The sequence below is a fragment of the Saccoglossus kowalevskii genome, chromosome 18 (assembly GCF_978046115.1).
Source record: "Saccoglossus kowalevskii chromosome 18, keSacKowa6.1, whole genome shotgun sequence".
NCBI lineage: Eukaryota > Metazoa > Hemichordata > Enteropneusta > Harrimaniidae > Saccoglossus > Saccoglossus kowalevskii.
The window spans coordinates 13,476,600-13,485,765 of record NC_140658.1 but is presented as its reverse complement, the minus strand read 5'-3'; the positions used below and the strand labels follow the sequence as shown (position 1 = coordinate 13,485,765).

At 34.2% G+C, this 9,166-nt stretch overlaps 1 long non-coding RNA gene across 1 annotated transcript; it reads right to left on the bottom strand.

Annotated features, from left to right (window-relative positions):
• Positions 1-7,948: 7,948 nt before the first annotated feature.
• On the bottom strand, positions 7,949-9,140 carry LOC146731586 (uncharacterized). The gene is made up of 2 exons (XR_014926966.1): positions 8,966-9,140; positions 7,949-8,052 (listed from the first exon to the last, which is right to left on the bottom strand). It is a non-coding gene; the product is annotated as an uncharacterized LOC146731586 (long non-coding RNA).
• Between the last annotated feature and the right edge of the window lie 26 nt (positions 9,141-9,166).

Here is a 9,166-nt window from a genome sequence, read left to right as displayed (position 1 = left end):
TAGATGTAAATCTGATTCAGTACATATTTCACATGCTTTGGTTACATGGGTCTTATACCGCCAATCAGCAGTCGTATCTGTCGTTATCGTGCTGGCATAATGACGTGTTTCATAGTATATTTTATAGTATATAGGCTATATCTGAAGAAAAGAAGAAATTGATACATCAGTACCTTTAAGGTGTCAATTGAGCAGGGGGTAGTAATAGCTTAAACGACTAATAAATAATGTAAATGGTCTATAATGTAAGAAATATTCGCAGTATCATATATCTGTAAGTTTTATGGTCAGAACAATTGATACGAATAAAAGTCTCCATCACTCTGGTACGGGAAAATCGTGTATGCAAAAGGTTACCCGCTCGATAACTACTATGACGCAGATTTCGGGACGTGACTGCGTTGTGTGATTTTTTGTAGATTTCTGCGTCAGCGATCACGTAAAAGAAAATAACGGAGACAGGCCTTCAAGTGTTATGGAGGTAGTGGAAGGTCTTTATTAACTTGCGACATCACCAATGGCAATTCCTGCATAGAATGACACCGTATTGGGAAGAAAATTTAAAATACGGAAACATACATTAATAGAATTCTCACTTGATAGGTTGTTAGGAATATGCACTGCAAATGCACATATCAAATAGTCACAGCAGTTTCTCAAAATCATAGTTTCAGAGTACACAGCATGCATCCCAATGTATTTAAGCTACTTGGCATCAATGGGCCAGCTGATCACTGGCAACAACATCCGAAAATGTCTAAATAAATCTATGATAATTTTGGTTGTCAGGGACAAGAGTACGCTATACATTGGAATACAAACCTCATCAACAAACGTAAATAACTGGAAAAAGATGATACATCCGATCCTCAAAATTACATCTGACTAACATCGGTACAGGAAGACAATGAGATCTGTCCCTGTACCCAGGTTGCATAAGCGCCGATGAAGTTTTGGTGGATTGGACCAGTTCAGTCACTAAAGGCTGCACTGATCCCACCTCTGTACTCACCATCGATGTCAGCACCCCAGTGGGAACACGCTGTACCACCGTCAGTGTCTCTGAGGTAGCGACCGCCGCCTCTGTCACCTCAGAGATGGACGGCTGCAAATAAATGCCAGAAATGCTTGATATTTGATGATTTTTTAGCACAAAATTGGCCGTCATTTGGTCATTTTGAATCAGGGTGTGCACAAATTGTGCATATGAATAATATTATTGACTGGCCCTTTAGATGCGTAATAATGCCTTGCAAAATGGGCATTTGTCGTCTCAATTTACAACCAGTTCTTTACTCGACATTTAGGGTATTTCACAGTTTTTATCGCCTGAATTCATTCTTAGACCTCGTATTTAATGTACGGAGTGACAAAGGTCAGACGTTCTCTCCTTTATAACCCATAAATCAAATAACTGATCACACAAATCATATCCTCTTTACACTTTATATGGCCAGAAATGTCAATGACTGCTTCATACAAGTTTCAATTCACGTGCCGTACTTAAGTTCCAGAAATTAATCTCATTTATTTTAATTTAATTTACAAATATAAGAAAGTGTTCATTTAATTATATTCAAGAGGACAGATACATCCGGGTATTTGCTGTTTGTTACCATTTCGAATACATGCATTAAAAATATATATTATTTACACAGTAAACTATTTTTCGATATCACAATCTACGAGACCTGGGAAGGAGAGCCACACTCTAGATCTAGATTTACCTGTAAGTAAGCAATTGTATACTTTCTACTGTTCTATCTAAAGCAGTATATTGATTTTCTTGGGTTTTGTACATTACAATCACAATGTCTGACATCACAGTCTGCTAGAGAGATAAATTTCAGATATTTTTAGATATCATGCATGTTCTTTTGTGGTATCACTATTATTAGACATACAGGGTGTAGCCATATTGCTGTCGTATACACGTATCTATTCTATTCATGTTTCTACAGCCGTTGAATAGCCGTCAAAAAATCAAATATATTTAGTTTTTAACTATCTATAATTATATGCACTCAATCTGACCCTTTTATCTAGATTTGTTTGGGATGCAATATTATATTTTAAACAATATTGTAACGTTACATACTGCCACAAAAATGCATCAACACAAGTACGGTATGATTGTCTGATTTGCAAAATACATCGATGTAATTTCTGGATTTCTTTTCCTGGTTGTTGACTCTTCACGATGTGCCTCACATAAAACATAACTTTACACCTCTTCGTGTATTTGCGTATGTTTGGTATTACGATATGTTTGTGAATATCTCGGCTTTCGATGATAATTTCGAAAGTTTGAAATGCCTATCGACCGTGTCCAGGTAATGATTTGTTTTGAATGTCGATTGTCGTTGGTTTTTCCATGCTGAGTTTAAGGTGCGTCAGTGGCGACATCTGTCTTTCAAGCCGAGACAGGACAAACATTGACCAATTCATGATTATCATGTTCAATAATTTGGGGTTGGAAACCTGGCATCGCTATTTTAATAAAAACTACATCAACATTTTCTCGCTTCTCTACTCTTGCACCCAAGCAGTCAGCATTTCCTCTTTCCGGGTCAAATCATTATCTCGTCTTGGATGTTTTTTTCATATTCTGTTATTTTTGTCCATGATTGGATAGAAAAAAAAAACGAACTACAAATACTCCATGATTTCTTTGAGTTCATTAAAAAATAAAATCGTTTTTGTGGGATGGAAACCTTTTGAGGTCAAACTCCCTCCCCCACCCCACCCCCCCAAACTAAAGAAAATAAGTTTTTTTTATCTGACATCGATCTTTTGACGTTGTCCCTTAATGATAGTTAATACTCGTTGTATCCCCCAAAATGTATCATTGAAACGGCCATTTCGACCACTCCTGTGCCAGCAATCAGTGTTTGGTCGAGCGGTTGGTGTTTTCAATGAGCGCGCGAGAAGAAAACAACAATAGAATGCGGTCGTTTAGGCGATAAACGGTTGATTATAAAGTGATAAGTTAGGCAAGATGAGCACTGTAGTTCAAGTGATGTTAGCATATTTATAATTTAGTTTTAACTCGTTCCAATATTTATTTACTCACTGTTTACTAAAATATAGAACGTTGTATGTGTCTTCACTTTCATGTTGGTTCTTCTGTCGATTTATCGCAAGCAACAACGTGATTTTTCACTTGGGATTTCCATAAAAATAACATGAATCGTTATGGAATTAATACGCACAACATCTCACCATGTTTGAACTTTTAAATTGACACTAAGCAAGCTTTTTTATAGTAGCACTTCTATGGATTGACGTACTTGAATGAATGGGTTCAGTTATCAGTTTTCACTGATGTCTCATTAACTGGCCCTCTAGAGGCGAAATAACGCCCTGCAAAATGGACGTTTGTCGTCTATTTCACAACCTGTTTTTTTTACTCGATATTTAGAACATTTTGCAGTTTTTATCGTCATAATTCATTCTTAGATCTCGAATTGAATGTACAGAGTGACAAAATCCAGACCTCTGCTCCCCTACAACCCATAAATCAAATAACTGATCACCCAAATCATATTCTAATTACACTTTATATGGCCAGAAATGTCAATGACTACTTCAAACAGGTCTCAATTCACGTGCCGTACTTAAGTTCCAGAAATTAATCTCATTTATTTTAATTTAATTTACAAATAGAAAAAAATGTTCATTTAAGGATGTATACTACAAAATAAAAAATCTATGGAAAATCGTTTAAAATACTACAGATGTAGAGGAAATATTACTCTAAACTTATAGAAAAGAAAAAGAACATGGGGTTAATGTACTAATTTTTAAGATACACAACTCACAATTATGCTGAGTCAGCATTTTTAAGTAGCTTTCATAAATAACTTAAGTTGTCATTTATACTCAGTCTTAATCCAAATTTTTACTGAAATTGGTTTTATCCTATCAGCACATAATATGAGTTCATATTTAAATTCAATTCTAATGAATTTAAGAAATTACCTATTTAAAGAAAACAATAGTTTCCTTCATTTGGTTTTGTATTTTAGATACAAAAATTCATAGAAACTGTCCTACAAAAAATTTCATCCATGGAAATCTCTTGAAATTGTGTATATGTTGAGTACTTCTGAAGTTATTCCATATTATACATTGAAAATGGTATGCTTATGCACTACTTTTTGAGAAAAAAATAGTTTAATAATTGTCAGTTTCAATAATCTTGGTGGCCATTTTGGATCATTTACGTGACCTTTGACCTTTGTCAGTGCCCTTGTCAAGGGCTCATACCACTAATTGAAACTCCATAGACGACAATGTTAACATATGATGAGATTGCTATATGAAAATAATAAACAAAGTTGAACACATAGCTCTAAAATGGGAAATCAACATGCCTGTAATCAACCACATGAAAAAAACACATGTTGGCCAGCTCAAACTCTCGCAAAACTCGGGTAAACAAGACACACCTACTGTATTTGGACTGCACCTAGAGAAATCACTGGAAAAACACCTAGATTAGAACATCCAAATACACACAGAATAATCCCACAGGTATACAGCCGCTAAGTAGTAAACAAAAGACCACATGTTAGTCTCACCTCTGACCCAGGTGATCGCGCCCTCAAACAAGGAACACCTGAGAAAAAAATATTAAAAAAATGTCATTGGTTCTTGCTAGGCATTTAAATTGATTAGTGGCATGAGACCTTAATATACATACCGGGGTACATCAAATATGGTCATTTACATCCAACATCAGTAGATTATATTGTTTTATATATGAAGTACAGTTTATATATATTGGCTGGGTGCTTGGGAGAATATTCTTACCTTTCATTGGAAATATAGAAATTCAAAGTGAAGCCACTAATGCACTGAAGTATTATTTTTTTCTGAGGGATACTGATGAAAGCATTGTATTCTCAGTTAGGGCACAGGTGTGTATGGTGGTGGGAGGGGTGTGGTGTGCTGTAACATACATACAAGGCAGAGTATGACTAGTGTAACATACATGAAGTGACAAAAAAATCAGTATTGTTTAGTTGTAAGTAATATTTATATTGTGTTCTGTTTTTTTAAATATTCATATATCGATAAATAAATAAAAGTGGTCCATAAATACTAATATAATTAAATATTTCACATATTTTAAAATCATATAACACTTGCTTTATCATTTTATGAATATACAAATGTATAAATCTGGATATAAATACATATATTTAGATACAATGGACAAGAAAAAGTGTTTTCTTTTCTGAAAATATGCCAATATGCCTGTTAATTAAAAAAATAATATAAAATTGAAAAATACTGATAGCATCACTGAATGACACCCCCCAACATTACATGAATAATCCCATTTTCACCCTATGAGACATTTACATACCAAATATCAGTCTAGTGTTCTCAAATAAGTCATGTAACGAATGGATGGATTAGTGAACTAAAAAAATATCACAAGAGTCATTAATCATTGTTTTAAATATAGTTACTTCTTTTCAAAAAAAAACTGTGATAGTGACAAGAATGTTTTTTATGTTTGATTACCCGTGGATGACCAAAATAATCTTCACTAAGCAACTTCACCAATCCATCTATCCCTCCTCTGCTATAAGCCAAGTTCAAGTGACAAAAAGCCAGACCAGAAGCAGCTTTTTTCTCATGCATACACTTTATAATTACCTTCTTACTTATTAGTTGACTAAGAGAAGACAGATTTTTCTTTTTACACAAAAGAAGTTCAAGAGCTTCTATAATAAAATCAACAGAGAAGCTATGTTTACTAATATGGCTGATGTCAGCATTACATTTACCAATCAATTGTTGAAGCATATGTACATCATGTTTTACATTGTGAGCACTGTATTCAGTGTGTAAATAATCATTAACCAGGTTTTATTCAGAGTAAGATGATCGAGGTGGAAAAATTTCACGAAATACAGAGAGGGTATCAGAAAAGCAGCAATGTTTATGTTTCAGTTTGTCTAAAAGACCATATCTTTGCACACAACTAACCAGAATCCTAGCATCAAAATTCTTCCAGTTATGTGCAACTAACACAGAATTTAATGGAATCCATTATATAAAACTCTCAAGAACATCTTTCTGTGATAATGTTGGTACTAAATTAAAGTTATGAAACAGTTTACCACATGTATATGTCAACTCAGTTACTTTGGATGCTGCTGGATGTATTGGCTGACAGGGGTCAACATACTCATCAAATATTTTACCATCATAAGATGCAGTAATCTGACAAATTGAGGAATCAATACCAAATGATGTTGTTTCAAGATCAAATACAACAACAGGAGAATCTTTACGTATTTTTACTGGAAAACTTACAGGAGCATTAACTGGTTCAGGAATACATGTAATATCAATGTCATTTCTAATTGCAATGTTTGTGTTGTATGTGTCACCTTCTCTTAACTCAGTAGCATTACATTTTTTGTTTCGCTCCTCTTTTAATTGTATACGTCTAAGTTTGTATTTTTTGTTTTCTGTCTGCATCTTTCTTTTTCTTGCTTTATTGTCTAGTTTTATTCCCCTCATATGTGAAACAATTCCAGGAGATAGTCAATTTTCTTTGTTAACACTACAAACATATGTGTATCCACTATTTTTCTGTGAAACTGCTGCTGCAATGCGGATATTTAAACTTTCTGATTTACTGTAATGTCTGTTTTTTGGTGCTTTAGAAGGAACTGTGTTATGAAAGATTTCATTGGATTGTTTTGAACTCATAAGAGAAAGTTTATTTGCACATGCAGCATAAATTTCAAAAATAGATTTTAAATCTTTACGCAATTCTACCTCAGAAAGATCTTTACCATATGGAAGACGTTTGTGGCAGTAAGTATCTGGCTGATGTTGGTAACCATACCATTTACGATCACATGATTCATGAGATCCAAATGCATGGGGAACAATGGCAAGCAAGTTTTGATTGATTAAAGCTGGCCTACCTTTGCTCTGAGTAACAGCATAGGAAAAACATGTTTGAAAATACTTGATAACACGTGGTGTTAATATTTTGTGAGTTTTTGAAAGTTCATATAGTTTATTTCCTAGACCTTTTTTGGTGTGGTTCATATCTGGTCTCTTTTCAATATCTTGGTTAATTTCTGTTCTTAGTTTATGAATGGTTGTTGTATCATCATCCATAGTTAAAGATACTGTTTTAGAACTAGTTTTGTTAATAGTTTTTACCACTTCAACAGCAATATCTCCTTCCATACCTTTGGAACTCCCTGTCCAGTTTTTACGACAGTCATGTTTTCTTGTGTTCATATCCCCATTTTCACAAATTTTGCATCCCTTTGAACGCACAGCTTATCACATAATTTGACCAGTTGCTTCCCGTATAGCAGCACCATGACCTGACAGACTGTTATATTCTTTGCCAGAGCCACGGCGCTGCCACGCACCATCAAAGGAAATATCAACTTGATTTTCATGTGAACTAAGTTTTTGTTCTTCAGTTAGAGCTTTAACACACAGTCGTTTTGCAACATTATCAATACCAACACCTGCTTCTCTTTCTTTTTTTCTTTAATGTCTTGTTGTGTATTCCCGGTATATTCAGGGATACAAGGAAGTGATTCACATGAGTCTCTCCCATTCCACTGTGTACCATTCCTATGATAAGAAATAAGAAACAACATAGATTCAACATTTTATAAGATTAGTTTTTGCTGCCCTACATTACTAAAAGTATGACCACCAATATATGAACATAAGAGGTTAATAATTGAGATGAATCCTTAGTTTGGCTGTAAATCTTACCGGTGGCTAATTTGGTATTTACATCAAATATAGGTAATCCTTGGTTTGATTTTGCATTCCTATGTGTCGAACCTGTATACACATGGTTTACAGCACCACATCTCTGGCAAGGTATATACAGTACACTACCAAGACCATATCGTCTCTCCTCCTGGCAATCCACCAGAACAAGGTGTTCACAACACACAGCACAGGCTTTTAATCCCTCAGCTAGAACAGACAGCTGTACTATTCTGCGTCCAACATTCCAATTTATAGCACTTTCTGAAGTAACTTCTGTAAAAATAAATCAGATTATCATTACAGTCATCATGTAAATAAATTTCATGCAATTTACACTACTATACTGGCTAACAGATATTGACAACAGTAAGATGTTAACATACTATCTGTACTATGCATAGGAAATGTATGAATATTTACAGAAATAAAAAGAATCCATTATTCCAAAATCATCATTTCTGAAGGAGCCATAGGCAAAACAGAAACTCTCCCACATTCAGATAAGGTACATGTAAAAATAACAATAATGAAAATGTTTAGATCATGGCTTATTTTCAGAAAAAACATTTATTGGGAGAAAATGTCCAAAAATATATATTACAATGTATTTTAGAACAAAAATATTTGACACAATAACAAATAGAAAAAATAAAATTGAAGTATCTACTATAATATGCAAGTATTTTAATTTTAATTTCCTTAACACAACCGCAAGTTCATCATGTTACATGTTAATTTTTTTCTGAAGAGTAAACAGATGAAATTTCAATGCTCTAAATTTATAACACTAGGAAAATAAGTAAATGGATTTCAAAACAGCAAAATATAGACAATATTTGAACATGCTGTTTATTCATAGTTAAAATTGTATCCCCTTGGTTATATGGAAGTGTGAGGACAATCATGCCTTCAAATTGGGAGTTTTGTGCGTATAGTTAAAATTATCAGTTCGCAGTTGAAGGCGCCTCGTCATAAACAGACAAACTTCGTTGTCAAATATTTTTTTTATCACAATTTCTGTATTTAGTGAAATTAGGAAAAAATAAACACTGTTTCCCCAAAAATAAGCATAATCCGATGTCCATAAAACAAATAAAATGCGAAAATATATTGATTCGAGTTGTGGATACAGTTGCAGACGACTCAACCAAAGTTTACGTCGTACACTGACACCGTACGTACGTACCTGAATTTGATTCTAAAACTACTTCAGCAACTTTCTTATGTTAGCGGTTCGCCTGGATAACTGCCAATCTTCTTCTCTTCTCTTTCTCGGTCAAAAATCCTTTAAATTTACGTGCTTTCGGCGATCGCGAAGCGTACTTGCTTGTTGTGGCAGCCATCTTGAAAGTCTGCTTCAAATGCGAAGAACGTATGCGCAGTGCAT